The 20,869-nt window shown below is 41.5% G+C and overlaps 1 protein-coding gene across 2 annotated transcripts in view; it reads right to left on the bottom strand.

Annotated features, from left to right (window-relative positions):
* The window catches only part of cntn5 (contactin 5), a 102,208-nt gene extending 82,093 nt beyond the window's left edge, over positions 1-20,115 (bottom strand). For both annotated transcript variants that reach the window (XM_053423651.1, XM_053423652.1), the window contains exon 1: positions 19,773-20,115. The gene's annotated coding sequence lies outside the window, so the exon portion shown is untranslated. The remainder of the gene's footprint in view (positions 1-19,772) is intronic.
* Between the last annotated feature and the right edge of the window lie 754 nt (positions 20,116-20,869).

Below are 20,869 nucleotides of genomic sequence, written 5' to 3'. Positions count from 1 at the left end.
GGATAAGGGACGATATAAGCAAATTTCTTTTTGATTAGACCAAACATCTTTAATCATTCAAATCAATCTAGGGACACGTCTGTATGATCATTTTATGCTCTACTGAGCAACTGATAATTAATCATGTTTTAGACTAAAAGAGTAAAATGATAAAGATAAACATTTATTCTTAAAATGCTGGTCTATCTGGCGCTAGATCAGTTTCTAATAAATTGTCAATATGTGCAACTTATAAGAACATATATTTATTTGTATCTCTGCTTTCTAATATGCAAAATACACAATAAAATCTATGTTTTGTCCAAAAAAATATTGGACTGAACAACATGTGTTATATGTGGAGGAGGCTTTGCTGGCATCGGGCTTTCTGCGACCATAAAAACATGTTTGACTACAATAGCTCTCAGTCCCAACAGCACAATTAAATCCCATCAAGCTGCAGCACATTGCAGACACAAATAGATAACAGGCCCCTAAATATGCTTCAGTGTATATTTTTTCAAGATCGATGATTTGGGAAATTGGTGAAAGAATAATAACCAGACCTGTGATGGAATTGGATCGGCTCCTCCTTGGCCACGTTGTGTCCTTCAACCAAGATTAACTGGAAATCAGGTCGGTGGTTTTTTTTGCCTCATCTTGCTGACGACCAAACAAACAGACAGACACGAAAACCCAAACACCTCTTTGCTAATAAACCTGGATGATGAAACGTGTTTTTTTCAGATCATAACAGACTGGCAGCGAAAATCCCTTAATTAACTTAATTGATCACTTAAAAGCACAAAAACACCGACATGTTATCTTTGGTGATGTGCTCCTCAGATTAATAATGTGAACCCAGACTCCAGAGTCAGACTGTGTGATGACGTCATCCACAGACAAATCCTGGCGCTTCTTCACAGACAGTAAATAATGACACAGCTCCTGGGACACTCAGACAGCACCCATGGTGGTTTAACAGGGACACGGGGACGTTTTCTGAATCACAGCTGAAAGCCCCACATTAGCCAAAAAAACTCATTTGGATGCAATATTTACAAGAAAAACCCTCGGAGCCTCACGGCATCATTTATTAATTCAGCCTCACTGGCTCAGTTCTTAAAAAGGTCACCTGATTACATATCGATTCCAGTCTTGATGCATACATCCACAGCTCAGGGAGAAACTCTGTTGAGCTTGATTATGAATCTGCTGCAAAAACAAATAATCCGAATGTGCAAAAGTGAAGTTGTGCTTTTTCGAGAGGAATTCTCCTTCAGGATTGTTTTAGTCGACATTTGAATACTTTTTGCAAAAGCACTCCTTCATCAGAGGTATTCAACAGCTGCTTTTCCAACAATCTCTTCACCCTCTCGAGTCTTAATTACGATTCAGTCTGACGTCGGTGGCAGAAGATGAAGGATACAACCGAGTCCTTCAAGTCTAACAAGAGCGATGTGAACGCTCCTGATTAGTGCCTCTTTGTCTTTGAGGAGGTTTGCAGGCATACGGGCAACATATGGAACAAGGCGGATTATCAGCGATGCCAAGAGAGTTGACGTCTTCCCCCGTTTGAAGCCTTTTTAGTGAGATGCAACTATTCTCCATCGAGAGAGAGAGAGAGAGAGAGAGAGACTCTGCTCCCTCTAACTATATTGAAACCAACTTCAGAGACGGTCTCTATTAAAACAGGGTCACTGATGGTCATCAAAATGGCTAATGAAACTCTAATTGGGGGTAAACCCTTCGCTAATTACTTGGTTTTTTTAAGGGGAATGTGGAATGTGCAGTGTGATGAGTGTCACTGCCGCGTCCTAAAGCCTCAGTGAGCTGCTATCAACTGGTATTTTCATGAATCGGCTCCCTGCACTTCCCGGCACTTTGGATGCTCAACCGTCCACTCAGCTGAAAAAGGATATCTAGAAGTTTGTGTTGAATCGTGCTCCCAAAAAACACTTAAAGAAGTGCAGGACAAATGATTGCTGCCACTTTCTACAGCGGACGCAATTAGGGTTATGTTCTTTGGTAGCTTCACAATAAGTCGCCACAACAGGAGGACGGGAAAACTTCAGTCCTGCAAAACAAAACGTAGCTGAAACACCCCCCAGGACTATGTAATGTGTATTATTACAGATCCACCACCGTCTCCCACATACCGTGACAGAGGAGACGACTTTGTTCTGCCCACGCTTCACTGGTGCACACATTCACACAGAATGTAGATGGAAACAAAATAGTGTCACACAGTAGAGGAGGTGTTCCTGGGGATCTTTACGAACTCTGGCCTCAGACCTGACATTCAACCGACTGTTAGAGTCGAGACGAACGATGAGTGAATGCTCAGAAACACTTTCCTATTCTTTATTTGAACACTTTATAACCGGCTCCATCTCCTGCGGCCACAAGCGACATCCCAGAAACTAGTGACCCGATTTTTTATTTTCACAGAAAAACTTGGCTGAGTGATTTGTTTTGTTTTTAAGAAACCAGCGTTTTGACAAAAAAAACACAGATTTGACAAAAGATGGCCTCAAAGCAAATCAGTGAAACCATATCTGTAGTTTTTGTTAGATGTAACTTTATGAATTTCCTTTTTTTTTAAGAGATTTAATTCATAATGAGACGGTTCCTCCACTAGGGAACATATAAGAGCTGCAGTGCCGGTTCCACACATGTCTGTTTTGAATGGGCTGTATATTTGGACTTGTGATGCTAGTGGTTGCAAGTTTGTTGAGTAACATCTCAAGAAACCACGTCACATTTGACACTGATATTTCAAGGTGTAGGTCTTAGATGACTGAGGTTTTCTAGCAACATGCTGGGAGCCATCCATGTACTGTTTCTGACTAAGAGCAGCCATCTTTGAAACCTGTCATAGTCCTGATCACTGGTGTCATTTAGTGCCGAACAATCAAAGCATCTACTTCTACAGATCGTTTGCACCTGTTTATTAAAAATGTATTAATAATGTTTGTATGACCCCCCCCGCAAATAATTTATAACTATATATTATTGTCACTATCACCAATCTCTGCACCTTGGAACCGCACGTGCCCATAACTCTCTTACTGTATATATTGTTGTTCTATTGTTGTTTTTATATTGTTGTTTGTACAGTGCCCCAACCACACCAAGGCAATTTCCTGTTTTTTGCAAATATACATGGCAATAAAAAGAATTCTGATTCTGATTCTGATAATGAAAGTGTCACTTTTGAAGTTTGAAGTAGATCAGATGAATGTTTTTTTTTAAATTTTAAGGCAAATTATATACATTCTTACAAACTTCTATAAACAGGCAGAGATTGTTCTCATCAGATTCCGGTTTATACATACAAGGAATTAGCTGTGATGTATTTGTGCATGTATAAATAAGAGGAAGAATAGGAAAAATAAAAACACTATACACACGAGGGGAAGGATTGTACAATATGTTCTTAGTAAGTCACATGATATTCATTCATTATTAAGTGCAATGCTATCTTACCATTTGTTTTGAGGTTGATAAATTCCGACGCACACACACACACACACACACACACACACACACACACACACACACCTGACTTCTTAGAAACAGAGGATTCAACCTCTACGATCACCAGTGACACTCGTTGAATTGTAATTAATACACTGACGAGTGTTCAACCGTTTCAGTACCGTCTCCTACCAGGACTTCAGTGGGACCCCCCCCCCCCCACACACACACACACACACATATTATCCCTCCTGTACGTTCCCCTCGTCCATTTTACCACAAAGCATTGCTGCCTCAACTCTCTCGCTTCCTCTTTTCACCCCTCAATGGTTTTAATTGTCCTGATGACCTCAATCAAAAGACAATTACCAAAGGGAAGAGTAGCACAGGCAATTACAGTGTTTCACCACGAGCCCGAGCACACCTGAATGGAGCGAGCACCTTTTTCACAGAGGAGTAAAATGACACGTTGCCTGTCGGGATGAAAAGACGTGAGCGTGAAGTATGTGCACGGAATGGTGACGTGTCCTCGGAGTGAAGACGCTGTCACTTCAAAGCCCGGCGAGCGAGGTGGAGCGGTTTGAAGTGGCACACATACATGAAGTTAGGTGGAGGAATTCAGGGCAAGAAGAGATCAGCTGGAAAAATAGGTTAAGAGGGACTGTGAGCACGGAGACGTTTTTTCTTTTTTTTTCACGTCAACACGATTCTGCGAGTTGCAGCCTGATGATTATGGATTGCTCGGGCTTGTGTTTGCAGCGAAAATGAGGAACGTTGCATAAACCATATGCTATTATGAACTTGTCATTGTTAAAAGCCCGTCATTGTTTCATGAAGCAATGCAGGGGTGCACACTGAGGCTGCTGGAATGACTGTCATTTCCTGGACTGAGGGAGGGAAGTGTTTATCATCCCCCGCAGCTACTGGGGATCAGGAGAAGGGCAAACTGTTGTTTTGGGGGATTTATGGGGACATCACAAATCCTCCGCGCAATATAAAGAATATGTGCAGAGTTAATTCATCATAATATATCATCATACGTTAAATAAAAAAGCCAGGGCCCACATGTACAACAATAACAATACTGTACAATTAAGCTGAAAGCGAAACGTGGTGTTTTTGTGTGTTTGATTAATTTGCACATTTTGTATCTTTGTTTTTTGTCATAGTTTCACACAGATGGAAGAAAACTGTGTCACGGGGAAAACGGTTCTGCTTCCAAATCAAGTCATTATCCATTATTATTGTACTCGATGATAGATTCTACAACATGTGAGCTCAGACAGACATCTCCATCCTCAGCAGACCTCAGACTGCATCTACATAAACAACCGTTGCTTAATTCTGTAAATGTCATTTGAGTGGAACCCTCTTTATTGAAATAATTGCTCTCTGAATAAATAGTTTGGATGCAACCTGTTATCCACGGTGGACTCTGTCACTTGCTCGATGTTGCCGTATTGACTTAATTCCTCCCGATGACCCTGATGTGGTGCAGCCGACTGACGGATATTCACAGAAGAGCATTTTCTTTTGTTTACTGTGTCAAACCCTTGGTGTGTGAAAGCCTTGAAATATCACTCCTCTTATCATAACTTCAGAATATTCATCAGTCATCTCTGCCACCAAGTCTATTAAAGATCATTAAATTAGATGTAGCCGGCAAGTTAATACAAAAATAAATAAAATACTAAAGAAACAGTTTATTCACTCCTCTCTGTGGATTAATGGATGCAACCTAAAGTATGACGGCTTCACCACATGAGGTTGACATGTTAAAAAATTATGTATCTTCCAATTTGACCAGTCCCAAGTTTCTTTCTGGGCTTTTCATACCAAACTTTGATGGCATATTAGATTAGATTAGATTCAACTTTACTGTCATTGAACAGTAGTAAGCACACAAGTACTTATACAACGAAATGCAGTTTAGCATCTAACCAGAAGTCCAAAAAAAGACAGTAAAGTGCAGAGTATTGTGCGTATTTAAAGTGGAATGTAAATAAATAGATATGTACAGTAAGAAATATATATGGAATAGTACAGTATAAACAGGTATTGTATGATATAAGAACTATGAGCAAGATAAATATATCCAAATATATAAATATGAATATACTATAGGCGGGATAATATAGTAGTAATAAAAGTAACAGTGTGGAGCAAATGTTCAAATGTTCAGTGGTTGGAGGAGGGTGTGTGGCAGACCAAGCCAGGGTGGAGGGGTGAAGTATAGTCACTGGAGAAGGTGTGTGTGTGTGTGTGGGGGGGGGGGGGGGGGGGGGGGCGGCTGCTGCTATCATATGTGATCGACATATGTTCACTCAATGTCTTCAAAGTGAACGTCTTCCCTTTACTGTCAGTGTAAGTTCAAGAGTAGTAAGAGTACCTACAGCAGGCAGCAGTATGTTAACTTCCCAGAGTAACAACAAGTGATGCAATGCCACCGCTTCAAATTACAAGATTAGGTTCGAGTGTTGGTTTCTACACCGTCAGCTTAACATAAATTTTACATCTCTGCAGTGTGTTTTCATAAGAGAGCGTATGAAATGTGATATTTATTTATAAGCAAGTAAACAGATCTGGTTCTATACTTCTATTCAAAGTGCATTTACCACAAAAAAAAAGGAGTCCAATCAATAAACCTGAGATGAAAAGTTTCTTTGAAGCTGAGTCATGCTGGAACACACAACCCACTCGATGTTGTCGTGGCCGGGCGATGTTTTGTGTTTCCCTGTTATCTCCTCTTTAAAAGAGCCAGATAACAGTCTCACCAAAATATCAAGGCTCGTTTTGTTATTGCAGATATTTGTTCCTGAAAGAGATTTGGATTGATATTCACAAAAGAAAAAGAAAAACACTTCTTTTGTGCACGATGTACTGCAGAGCACGGAGAGTCTGCTAGCGTCTCTGCAAACAGCACTCTGCTGTCCCACTGTCAACTGCTGGTTTCTCTTCAAAGCCGTCATTAGTCAGAATGTAGAGAAACCTGCTTTCAGAGATCAAACAACACATCAGCCTCTACTACAGCCTTGTTAAAGCCCTATGGGACAAATTGTAACTTGTGAATATGGGCTATACAAGTAAAAATTTGATTAATTGATTGATTGATTGATATTCCTATATATTTATATATTTATATATATATATATTTTTCTGCTGTTTTTATAATATATATACAGTTTATATTTTTTTGTACTTTCCACTCCAGCAGCACAAGAACACTTTCCTACTGGGCACTGACACAATCACATCATTGCATTCCATTCCTGTATCTATACATATGCTCTCCGTATGTGATTTATGTGATTTATGTGATTTATGTGATTTATGTATGTATGTCAGTGATGTGTGAAGTGTACAAGCTACTGGATGATCTGAATTTCCCACGGGATTAATAAAGTATCCATCTATCTATCTACTTTCTTTCTATCCTTTTGCCAATATACACAGTTAATTAGCTGGACCCTGATTACTACAGTTAGAGCCTTGTGGTTTTATACCACCACCAACCAGTCAGGTTGCACCTTACATCCATGCCTGAAGACTCAGTATAATAAAATGATGAATGTTTCTATCAATTAATGTAAGAATTCCTGTTAAAAACTAATGTTTTGAGGTTGCAGTGACTTTGACCTATGACAAAGAAAAATCTCATCAGTTTACCATTAAATCCAGTTTTGCCAGATGCCGTGAAATTCCCTCCGGGGCTTCACGAGAGTGGGAAACCTGCAAGGTTACAGTGACCTTGACCTTTTAATAACAAACTCTCATCAGTTCCCTCATCTGAGTCCAAGTGAATGTGTGTAACTTCTTGAGATATCGCGCTTTCGGGGGGAAAAAGGGGGCAGACACACGTTCAGACTTTCAGGACAACCTGGAAAGATAATGCCTCTGGGCAAAGCTGCATGAAAATAAACTGTCTGGCTCGGTATTCGCTGACACTGGAGCGACACTAAAAAAAGAAACTGAACTTTCCAAAATGAAAAGAATACCCACAACAGTGCTTAAAATACTATAATAGCAACATTGGCGGCCCCAGCTCGGTGACAGTGGCATCAGAGGAAAGGCCACGCTGCTCCTCGGAGGAATCCTGCAGAAGAACACCTGGATGAAAACATCTGCCCTACATCCTGGGAGGGAGTAGTGCTGTTTAAAACAAGGTCACACAAACTGTGTGGCATATTCAATTAACTTCATTCCTTCTAATAACTAAACGTGACATATTTACATGTGGAGGGACGAGGGCGCTCCAGAGAAGGAACCTTCAGTGCTGACAATGACACGTGTTTACTTCCAACAACAACATGATCCGCCTCCTCTGGAGCTCATCAAGAAGACAAGCTCAGTGTGGATCTGATGAGCAGCTGCTGATTGGTTGGGAACTGTTGCTCTGTTTAAAACATTGTCTTTTTGTTTATTTGTAGGAATATTTTCATTATTCTTAAAACTGTCCTCATCATATCAACCTCTTCAATTGTCCCTTTTATTACCGAGGGGGTCAGGGGATACAAATACTACAGGATGGATTCCTACCAAGGGATGTGGTTCATGGTTCAGGGAAGAACTATGGATCCATGAGTTTCACTTTCTTTATAATTTTGTTCAGCATTGTGACCTTTTCACAGATTTCATATAGGGAATAAATTGTGAAATCTTGATGACAAAAAATCTGGCTTGTTTAGAGGACTGAAACAAAATGAAATAAACAAATTAATAAACCAAAAAATAAAAAGATGGATTGATGGATGGATAGGAAAATGATTGTGTTACAGCAGCATGTCAAGGGTACTGCACATAGAGCAAAGTATCAATAAAACATGAAGAATTCAAATATCTCAAAATAAATCGAATAAACATAAAATGTACTAAAAACTGCACATACTCCCTAAGTAGAAGATACACAACAAAGTACTAGAATACACAGTAAGGTACTAAATAGAATAGGACAACAAATAACTATACAAACAACAGACTGAATACAAGAGATGACAAACTATGAACAAGAGACAAGTGAGTAAAGTAGTTGTTTGCATTAAGAGACAAAGAGATGATGAATCTATGCGTCTGCAGATTAATTGAATTTAAAGGGAACATTGGTATTTGACGACTCTACTGAAGAATGTTCCAGTTCCACAAAGAGCTCAGTTTCAAACGTGTGTTTGATCTCAATGAGCACGTAGGTTTCAGAGCCCCACAGAAGAATGTAGGTTAATGGTTTCCATTTAGTTTCTATATTTTCCCAAAAAAAACGATCTATACTCTCCAAGTGCCTGCTCACACAAGTTTTGTTAAGTCAAAGACGTTCTCCAGGGAGGAGGCACCACTCTGCTCTTCCACCGTTTGGCATTTACGAGCGGAGCATATTTCCCACGGGGCCTCTGAACATGTGACGCTTACAAGCTTCCGGAGGATAAACAGAGGGCTCGTCTTCTATTCATCTTTGTTTTTTAACTCCGGTTTACAGCATATTGTGAAAAAAAAACTGTTTCTTTTGCTGCAAAATGTCTCAAACAGATTGAATTTGGCTTGTTGGACAGAGTGATAAGAGATTCATTCTTTGGATTACTATGAAGAACGTAAACAGAAAGATTCAGTCCATCAAGCACAAGTAAACATTTTTGTGGTTATTGTCGATCTCACTGATTATATTGAGTTAAAAGAAAAACACCGACAGCCACTGATGCAACTGATGTGTAACTAAACCACCGGGGCAAATATGAGCAAAGGCTCCAGAGAAAGCTTCAATCCCCCAGAGGAGAATACACACTTTCCCAAAAGAACACATCACATCCCAAATTCAACAAATGCAACAAAACAAACAATCCAAACATCTGTGTGCAGGCCTTCTGAGAGGCTCCCCAACAAATACTGTTTGTTAGTAGCTAGACTATCGACTGTTTGATGAATCCAGGTCAACTTCGGTTGCTTTATGCGTGACACAAATTTTAATGCACTTCTTAAGTTTATTTTCTCCACAGAAGGAGGATATGTTTTTCACCCCTGTTAGTTTTGTTTGTTGGCCAAGAAAGATTAAATAACATGTTGGTGTGGATGAGGACAAAGGGCAGAGCCAGTAACTTTTTCTCACTTTCTTTAACTTTGTGAGATTTAACATTGTGAGGTGTTTTTCACATTTTATTGCCCGGGGAGTAATTTATGGATTTGGATCTCACGGATTTAAATGTTTCATATGGGGGAGACCTTAATTCACTTTCCCTTTCACCAACCTGTCGTTCTTCTGCAATGGAGATTAAGATTTCATGATCTGCAATTTTTGGTTTGCTGAGCTGTCGGTCTTGTTTGAATTTACGGGGGCTGATGGGCCTATAATCTAAATCTAGGTATGACAGCCAATTTGTTTTTTCTTTTATTCCCTTAATAATAATAAAACAACCCACACTCATTATGTGACTGAAAGAAAAACACCAGAAGTAAAAGACTTGTTAGAGAGCAGATGTGTGAAGAAACGAGCGAGTGAAGGCTGCTGGGATTAATGGCTGACCCACTGTGATGCTGGTGCGCTGTTAATAGAAACCACAACATTAACACTTCCTGCACCAGCCTCTCTCCAGACTCTGCATGGAAACATGGCTGTGCTGTGTGTTGTCCCAGGAGCTGGATCTCATTCTGGGGGATTTGTTGGTGAACCTCTGGAACCAAAACACTGCACAAACATAATGTCCTGTTGCATTTCAAGTTTAATTATCACTGCCGGTTATCATCTGTGCATTTTAACGATGCCGGGTGGTAGTGGTTGTGTGTCCAAGCTAAAAAACAACAACTGGTGTGGCAGTGGTCAACCAAAGATAATGACAGATGGCCCAGGGACACCTGATATCGACGTTCTGGACTGTGGTGAAGTGGACCTGGGCCCTAATCTCTTCACAAGGATGACTGCACCTTCCATAAATACTTTTTTTCCAGATGACCTATCAGAGGAGAGTGTGTTTGGGGGGTCTCACAATGAGTTAAAGTTACTGGCTGGCTTGTGGGGCCATTTCCTCCCATGCTCAATAAAATGTTAAGCCTAATTTGTGAATTATGCAATGTAGCATAATGTGAATTACATTTTGCAGGTGCTTAACTTTCGGAGTTAAAGCCCTTTTCTCTCACCACACCAATGAAACACATTCACTCCCCCTAAGTTTGCCAGAGGACACAAATCCCTGAAAGCATCTGGTTACTTTAAGATCTTGGACCATTTCTTTCCTCGGAGAATAAACAAGAATTTATCAATTCATTCTGACCTTACAACAATGACAAAACCCTGCTTCACGACAGCCACAGACTAAATAACCCATCAACCCAGAAATATCCCTCTTTAATATTCATCACTGTTGACTAAACTCGGCTTTTTGCTCAAAGACACCTTCTCAAAAGAGTCTGTGTTTGAGTCCCGCACAAACGTATGAGGGACGCATTTTAAAGACCACATTTACATACACACCATGACAGCTACTTCACGTCTTTGCACACCGTACACAGCTTTCTGCAGACTCACAATAATGACCGTCCTCGGCTGCTGCACACACACACACACACATTCTGAGGAGCTGGGCACGTCAATTTGTCCATGTTCACAGGAAACAGCAGAACACGGTTTTCCGTGTGTCACACAATTATGTTTTAAATTAGCTCTGCTGGAAATTGAGATTTAATGAGGATGTGATCGGGCCCATAAGGGGCCTGTCTCCGGGCTCGTTGTGGGAGCTCGGCACCTCAGGTCAGCGCAGTTAAGACAAGTACCTGTGCAGGAATGTTACACAGACTTTTAATGGTTTGATCTGAATCCAGACATTCAACGATGTTCCATTCCGGAGAACGTGTCCTGGATCACGTAGTGGAAGATACCTGGGATTTAAAACTCAGTGATAATGTCAAAATTCAAATTAGAAAACATCCGAGTTATCAGAGTGTCTGTGCCTGAGGTTGTTTCTCTGGTGAGAGCCACAGTTGGAAATTAAATGAACAACACGGTCAGCTACTCAGTTATTTCTCAAACACATCCACCTCTCTGCAGGAAATTATAGGCTGCTCACAATACATCTGAATAGCACATGTTTACCGCTCTATCATTAGCAGGCTGGTGTTATAAACCCCCACTTATCAGTCCATTTAATAATGAAATCGGTGCAAAGTGCCCCCCCCCGATGGCTTACTGAGGGGGCAGAGAGACGAGAAGGGAAAAGCACACACATACTTTTCGAACTTACTTTTTTAAAAGTCTTGCTTTGATGGTAAAAATCCCTGTGAATTAACCAATATGCTTTAAATCCTGATTAAAATGTTATGTTTTGGGATTATGTCGATACCTGACTGAATGCAGGCAATTATAGCTAAGAAGCAGCAGTGAGCACTGGGAAGAGGAAACCAACCATTAGATCTGTGGGGGGGTATAGGTCACATGACACCCGTGCAATAATGTGCTGCGCAAATCCAGGTGTCACTTTGCTATGGTACCTCCAGTATGGCCCATGGAATTAAATGGTTGTAGTAAAGGTTGTTTTATTTTGGAGGAGCCTGCGGTCGCCCTCCATCCCCCTTACAATACTGTGTGGTCAGTGATGAACAGGCTGAAAAGTGGAACACGAGCAGCCTGTGAAAATTGTATTCCCCCGTGCAGTTCTGTGAAGTCCCCTGGTGCAGTGAGATATATATATATATAGATGGTGTAGAGCTAATTCTCCATTTATCTGAGTGGGATCTCCACTGCTCGGCTCCCTGAGTGATCACTTACTGTGATCTGCTCCCTGGAGAAAACAGAGATTCTACTTGTTGTTAACATTAGCAACCGAATGAGGGACGTGCATCGTAACTGATGTCCTGCGTGAACATTGGTTGACAGGAAACAAATTTGCAGATTATTTTTATTATGGTGCACTTATAAAAATTGTAATCGATGCATCTTAATCCTTAACTCTGGAGTTAGTGGTTTTCCCTGATTCGAAATGCATTGAGAAAAAACATAAGAACGACAGAATCGATGGAGGATTAAACATTTTTGACAGCTCATGAGGATTTGAGTTAGAGGAACTTTAAAACACTCATTAAAAAGGGAACAGAATGTACAATGAGGGAATGTGTGAGTGAATTAGGTTAAGGTTCAGCACTTCCTATACTATCTCTCTATATGTTTAGATATGATTGGGCTGCTGGTATACAGCAGAACATCTGAGACATTAACATAATGTCCCAGAAAACAAAGCCAGACGTTCCTCAGCTGCTCCGGTAACAAGCTATAAAAAAAAAAGCTGCTCTGGAATATTTAAACAGCACCTTCATTTTTATTCTACCTGTTCAAACGAACAGAGTAAATCTCACACTATCTTCACAAATACTGCGATAACCAAACCAGGTTTAATTGTTCCACCAGCGGAATATTTATATCATCACATTTATTCTCTAAGAATGATGCAAAAAGTGATTTAAAATAAAACCGGACATGATGTTAGATTAATGTAAATATATAATCGTTATAGCTAAGCTAACGTTGCACATTGGTAGATTTAATAAGTCGTGGCTAGGTATTACATTTAAACCCTCATCCATATGTTACTAAACATGTATGATTATATAAGATTATATGATTTGCTGCAAACCTCTTATCATGTTATCATCTATATTTTCTAATAAGAGAAACATTCGTGTTTACAAATGAGGAACAAATACATTTCAAGTGAAATAAATGGAATAAAACCACAATTAATTGTCATTATACAAAATTCCGTTTTTTATTTCCCTACCATACAGCTGACTAATGGCTGCCTGGATGATGAGTAAAACATAACACAAATATAATCTGTGGAAACGCACAATCATGGGCAATTCATAGTAAACAAGCCACACACAGAAAAACCAAACGGTCCCCAGAACCATCAGCCGTCGTTCTGTCTTCTCCCTTTGAAAGACGACTAATTAAAACTAACTAGCTGGAGTAGATTCATGTTTCTCTTCCATTCAACCGTCCCCTTTGTTTGCAGCAGATGTTGGAAAATGCCTGATTAATTACTCCAGTCGCTGACCAGTTGGAAGCTGGTCGTCAAAGGCTCAGAAGAGAATTATGTTAAATCATAAAAAGCAAAGCTTTATGTCGTTTTTTGATATTATAATATTATTCCCCCTTCTTTTTTTTTATCCAAGGACTACTTGCTAAATCACTACATCCATAACACCACCCACAGCAAGCTGACAGCTGAAATTTGTGTTAAAACCAAACATCAGCATTCACCGCACAATGGTGGCTTTGAATAAAAGCTTCACAGAGCAGCTTTGGTCCCGTCCTTTCCTTTAAAAAGCATTAGTGCTTCTGTCTTATGCCCGGGCTTAATGAAGCCTCACATCATCGCTGTATCTGGAGGACATTTTACTGGTATTACGACCCACATTTGTTAAAGCATACAATGTATATAAGTATATATGCAGGTGTGTGTGTGTGCAGTTTTGTGCATATTATCGCTGATTCAAATGCACGTTCTCTTTGTAGAAATGTGTATCGGATCAAATTGTCATCAGAAAGTCAGAGGTAACAAAAAGAAACTATATCATTAAACATTAGCCGTTATCCATATTTCTATGTTACAGCATGACTGTAGGAAACGACATTCACTAGACTTGAGTGGAATAAATTCAGTGCTTTGTTACGAGAGAGTGAACAGGGGGGGGGGGGGGGGGGGGCTGCAGCACATACACAGCACAGCACAGCCAGCCCTGTTAGTTGTATTTTGACAGTAACCTCCATACACATTTCATCTCTCGGAGAAAGGAGGCATGAGAGTGGAACGCGGCGAGTCATCGTGAGCCTGCAGGATGCATGACTTAGTACTGTAAGAAAGGTGAACCTAGAACACCTCCTCTTCCTCTTCCTCTTCCTCTTCCTCTTCTCTGTGTAGAAAATCTCTGCCTCCTGTTCAGACAATGTCCACTGGGCTGCGAGCCCTGCGAGGCTGCACCACAGTGGACACCGGGAATGGCTCAACTAAAAGAGATCTGTACAGTATTTCTACCTCAGGAGTTTGTAGCATGGATTTTTTGGGGGAAGGTTTAGACATTAAGACTCCGTTTGAATGACAATCTCTCACCTTAACCAGATAAGATCCTATGTTGGATGCAATGTGAGAGAGAAACTTATAAATCAATAAAAATGAGGTTGATCGTTAATATGAATGATGCATCTGTAGTTTCTATTAATAGACAACAACTAAATATCCTGTATATGGCCACTGACATGTTGTTTATGTAACTTGGAGTGCGCAGTGGAGTCAAAGTATCATGGTCCAACCAAAACACAAGATCGACCAATCCCGAGACAGGCTCAGCCGTCAATTAAGATATATTCACCCCCCTTGTTTATAGCCTTATATAAAAACAACCATCAATGTGATAAAAACTTCCTAAAATGACAGAAACCATCTTTGGGAATCGTGTATTTAAAGGTAAAGTGTGTAGAATTTAGTGACATCTAGTGGTGAAGTCGCATGTTGCAGCTGAATACCCCCTCACCTCACCCTCCCTTTCCAAACATGACAGGCCCCATTCCAGTGTGAAGAAATCTACAATTTGTAAAATGTAGATCAAACAAACCAGTGAAAACATCACAAGGTTTATTTTGCATTCAATTTCCGACAATAGATCCATTTCACCATAAAAAACAACGTATACTTTGAGTTTCTAAGCTGCAGGGCGATGATTTTATACCAACAGCCTGTGGTTATGACGGATGAAATATAAATGAATGAATAAATGAGTGGATGAACAAACTATAAGCATGTATTTTGAGTCAGGGCATATTTTTAAAAGAGGCTGAAAAGCTATTTCACCTCAATGATTGTTCACCAACCGAGCCTGAAGACATTTCCCTTATTTAAGGTTAAAAATCAAAATGTAAAGAGGTAGTTCTATAAAGTCAGGTTGAAGAAAAACAACAACTAATGTTAGATGAAAATTCTTTGATTGTGTTTGAGTTTCTCTCAACGTTGGACTTGTTGACCACAGAAATGTAGAGAAATGTTTGGAAAGAAAGGGTCGGAGCTCCGATGAATTTTAAGCAGGATAAAGAAGTGTCCCTAACTAATTCTCTGGGGGGGGGGGGGGGGGATCCATGTCCTGTTTGAGGGCACGAGAAACAGACTCTCTCTCTCTCTCTTACTGCTGCAGCGGGATAAAAAAAAAAGGAAAAACAACAGAGTACAATAGATCTACTGGTCTTAGATGAGGAGGCAAAAACAAACTGCTGCTGTGGGTTCAAGTAAAGTTTACCCACAAACCTCACGTGTCACCTTTCTATCCCCAGTCTATTGTCTGCCACGCGTTGTATCATTCAAAAATAAATCAAGCCCCCGAGACAAATCAGAATTTTTGGACTTTCCTGAGCCTGAAGGTCAAAGTGCATTAAAAAAATATAAGATAATCTTTAATGTGGTACTATCAGCACGAGGCAGATATAGCCTAAGACCCTGTATTTGGCTGTATTCGACTTCTCTTAAACCTTTTTTCTTGTTACACCTTCATCTCACTAATCTGTCGCAAGCACGAGAGGGTAAGACGTTTGGAAGATAAAAAAAATAAATACAAAATCAAAGAGTGTTGTGCTTCATCATGGCCCCGGTAGATAAGGCCCTGTACTGTCACATAAAATCAGGGGCTGCCGACTGAAAAACACTCTGTCCTCGGGCTATTTCCCACCATCACCACCACTTTCTCCACAGCATCTCCACAGACCCCCCCCCGATCTCCACACGTCAGTAAGGTGGCCGAAGAAGAATCCCTTGGTGTGAAGTCTGCTCCTCTCTAGAGTTTGATATAACATGGTAAAGGTTTGCATTGTCACCCCCATTAAAGGTTAAATCGTATGTTAAAAAACATAATAATAAAAAAAAAAAATTATATTTCATAATGCCTTCAGGTTACAAATTAGGGAATTCTGTTGAGATCAGATTGTCAAAAACTAACCTTTAACATTTCAGCGTTGGCACAGAGGACGCCTGCAGGTGTCTGTGGATGAGTTGTTCAAAGTTAACACAATGAGGACATCGCAAAGACAAGCACATAGAGGGGGGGGGGGGGGGGGGTCGGGCATCGTTAACCAATCAGGGGCCATGGGATATATATATTAGCTAACCAAAAACAATTAGTTATTAGTTATTCCAGCCATTCGGATCAGCTGCTAACCAACAGAGCCACAAAGAGCCACATGGGAGATGATGGATGCCTAATCAAACTAACTTGTTTTCTTGTGCTTTCTGCATGACAACATCTCTGTGGCTCAAGATTTTCGGTTTGACTCATCGGCCGTCAAATCCAGGCCATTCATAACCCTGACAAGTGGAGGGGGGTGGGGGTGGAGGGGGGGTGAAAGTCACTCTTTCGTACACAGATGCTTCCAAGCAATTACATAAATTAAGTTGTCAGATGGGTCCTGGGGGACGTTTGTCTTCCAGGCGGCGCAAGACCAGTGGGTCTCCCTTACAAACAAAGTGCTGGGTAGGAATGCAGCCAAGGACGACTTGGCCGCTGTCAAGATCACCAAACATTTCCTAAAGAGAATCTCTCTAATTTGACAAATACGTGTCGTCTCCCTCCGATCTCCCCAGGGACAGATGCCCCAGACACACAATCTGTGGACAGAACCACGCTCCCGCCTCTCTCTCTCCAGACACTGAAGACATGTTTACAGATCTCCGTGATGCCACGACACGTCCTAGCTTCGCCCTCTGTAATAACTACATGTTCTTCTACAACATAATACCGAGGCCTGTAGTGTTCACCAGTGTAAGAAGCGTGTTCTGCAAGATTTTTCCTTTAGCCTTTGCACTTTATTAGTCTCAGATTTGCCAGTGGAAAGAGGCCTCCCCTGGGTGCTGTGGTCTCTGTTAGACAGTTTCTATCTCCAGCCTCCCTTCCTGTCACTACTGGTATGCGTTTCTCTCCTCGCCTCCCAGGGGCGAGCCTTCACCGGGGTTGTCGTTTTCAATTAGCCATCCCCTAAACGCATATCTGTTGGCCCGTGTCAATAATCATTTTATTTAAGATGATGGGACAGCTGCAACTGGCGCAGACATATTCCATTTCCATCGACCAAATTGCATTTCATCTCGCACCTGCCCCCCCCCCCCACCCCCATGTGGCTGTACGAACGTTTAAGGCATGTATCGCAAGCAAATAATTGATTTACATTCGAGAGGGATAAGGGTAACCTCTACTCGGTGCCAAGAGAAACAGGCACAGCTGCTCGCTCCCTACGTCTATTCCCCCGATATGCAAGTGCAGCTCCTCTGATTAGGACTGTGTCTGACTGTAACTGCATCTTCTCCTCTATCAGATGGTCTCAGGAAACTGAGCAGAGCGGTGGAGTGCTCTGATATAACAATTGTTTTAGCAGATTAGGACCCTCATGAAATATATATCTACATTAACGTTACGGCATTAAATTATGGCCCATTTGAAATCACAGGCGTTAATTAGAGTTCTGCTTCCACCAGTAAGTCTTGATGGCTGCTGTTACAGAAGAGCAAGGCAGCGTTAGACTGTGATGTATGAAACATGGTTTTTAAACTGATTTACAGCAAGGGAGATTAAATACGTCAATTTGAGCCAACATTTAATATTGTTCTATATAATTGTGGCGTCCAGAGATGTATTTGTTGATTTGATGGAAGAAGCCGGACCATGAATTCCCTTAGAGGCAATCTCTGTCTATTCTGACAAAACAAGCCACTAATCACTTGTGTACACCCGTGTCTCATGGAGTGCAACAACACAAAAGGTGTAAAACACAAACACAAAAGCAGCCAAGCCCAACACAACCACATCACAACCCAGACATTCGCTATATAGACGCCACTGGTTCCAGCAACATGTGCGAGGCATCAATTCAACTTAGCGTCCAAACTGTGAAATCATCCAGCGCCTTGAATCAAAGTCCAGAGGAAAGTTTAATAAACATAAGAGCATCTGGTGATTTCGCTGAATCGGCTGAAACTGCTTTAACATCAAAAGGAAAAATTGAATATCGATCCTGTCCATGTTGAAAACAATATCGCACAAGTAGAGCTCGGAAAAATGTGACAGAGCAGTGGAGGTGAAAAAAGATGCACTCGACTCATAAGCCTTGATAGAATATGAATGAAATTGCGCTCGAATCATAAAAAAACGACTGAGTGGACAACTTTGCCGAAACCAGAACCAGCAGCTTGAATCACGATTGCATGAAGACAGGAACCTGTTACTGGAAGACACATGCTGGAGTGCACACGCCAGTAAGACAGCATTTCCATCACCAGTATTTCCATTGGACCATTATCTGAATTTCTCAAATTGGACATTTCTGGAGGCGAGCAGACAACAAGGTAGTTTCTGCAAGTTTCATGGTTTCAATCCTCTTGAATATCTCAGAGACACAATGAATAACTTTAGATTGTCTTGTCTTGGCGTCTCTGAACGGAACCTGCTTTAAAAATGGAGAGGCAGCAGAGGGACGTGTTTGAAGGTTATACTTTATTCTGTTCGCCACCACTTCGCTAATTGCTGTCAGCGAGACGATATAACAAACTTCAGGGGAAAAAGAAAACAGTGCACAACCATCACTAAATTGAGTAATGGCTTAATAACGCCACCCTTTGCTGCCTGTGCATCCTCCCAGTTTAAGATCAATAAAATCAGACTAGAGCTCCAGTCGCCAGCACAGGCAGATGAGAGCAACACACTAAACATTCCAACCACAGCCAAGCCACTAAATTAGTGTTTGGGTAATTTGCACATCCCTGATTAGATGGTTCCTGTGGGACCAGTTGGGATGTTGTGTTGGAAGAAGCCTGCAGCTCTGCTCAAAACCTAAAGATGCACTCCTGATAAAAACAAAAAGAGGACCTGCCTCTGCCCTTGAGCATTTTCTCTCACCCCAATAAATATGTTTTTATATATCTGTCCCTCTAAGCTGCTATCAAAAGGCAGAGAGACCTCACCCCACTTCAAAGAGAGACAGATGTTCACCTTTAAATTTGACGAACTGTGGAATTATCCCACCTGATAATAAAGACACGATCAGATGAAAAGGTTTTGTGAGCATCTCGAGACACACTCGCACCTCCCACATGTTTTAATCCCGGCTCCATTCCCTCACGCAGAAGTTATTAAATCCAGATGTGGAGCAAACGTCTCCATCTCCAACTCTCCAGCGTCTTTCAGGTGGTTGATTATCCGGATGCACATCTGGAGCCTGGTCAGCGCAACTTGAACAACCTCGTGCAGCCGGAGCACCAACACAAATAACCCACAATAAACACACACACCCGTATATGAAGTAGTTAACTCACAGGACACGCGGATGAAGTGGTCACTGTCCGCCTCGGTCTCCCTCCCGGGGGTCCGCGGGCTGCGGTGGCCGCCGACGCGTCTCTTTCCTCCCGGAGCCACACGGCGGAGAGAGAGGGAGATGAATATCCAGAGAAGTGATCCGGTGCTCCGCCGCTTTTACCCGGTGAACCAGCGCGTCCAGTACATCCTCCAGTCAAACAATGGGAATACAACAACAAAAAAAATAAGATACAAATATGAATGTTCCAGCTTGTTTCTCCAGCTGCCCGAGCTTCTCCAGCCTCCTCCGCCCGCTCCAGGGAGCTGTGTGCCGGGGCTGTGCGTCGCGCAGGGCGGATGTTCGCTCCGCTCAGTCCGCGGGCTCAGCTCTCTCTCTCTGCGGCGGAGCGTCCTCCCTCACCGCTGCTGGGGGGGGGGGGGGGGGGGGGGGGGGGGGCGTCACACTTCATGACACCGCGTGTTCATGTGTGACTTGTGCCCTCAATATGAAAAATGATGGAGAACGATTTTGGCGAAAGTTGGTTAATTGCGGAGGAGAAATAATAAAAGACGCACCTGTGCACAGAAAGAGCTTTTCTCTGTTAAAGGTCCAGTATGTGAGATCTAGGTGACAAGGATATAATGGCACAAATTAAATATCAAATGATCTTACAGATGTTTTCACTTGTGTGTTTCATCTTAATTGTTGTTTTCTTTAAATACTTTATATTTACATCTGGAGCGGGTCCTCTGTACGGAGGCAACCATGTTTTCGTTGATAACAAGACCAAAACACCTGATGATGCTAAGATGCACAACTGAGGCTACGTTCCTAACATCTACTGGCGGATGCTAACGCCTGCTAGCGTCTCCTGGTGGTTGGTGACGTGAATTGTGCGGAAGACCTTCAAATGTACAAGGGACAATCAAGATAGATGGATAATGCAGAACATCCAGTGCAGACTCGAAATGCTAATTCGTAAATCTAAATGTAACCAACTAATGAATTACTATTCAGTAGCTGTTTAGTTAACATTCACAAAGTTAACTAGTAGTTTGATGCCACGTTAGCCATTCGGAGCTCGAACTCTCATCCCCCCTGAGTTCAAAATCCAAT

This window comes from Pleuronectes platessa, chromosome 5 (assembly GCF_947347685.1).
Source record: "Pleuronectes platessa chromosome 5, fPlePla1.1, whole genome shotgun sequence".
Lineage (NCBI taxonomy): Eukaryota > Metazoa > Chordata > Actinopteri > Pleuronectiformes > Pleuronectidae > Pleuronectes > Pleuronectes platessa.
The sequence above is the reverse complement of the archived record's forward strand: the minus strand, read 5'-3'. Positions and strand labels throughout refer to the sequence as shown.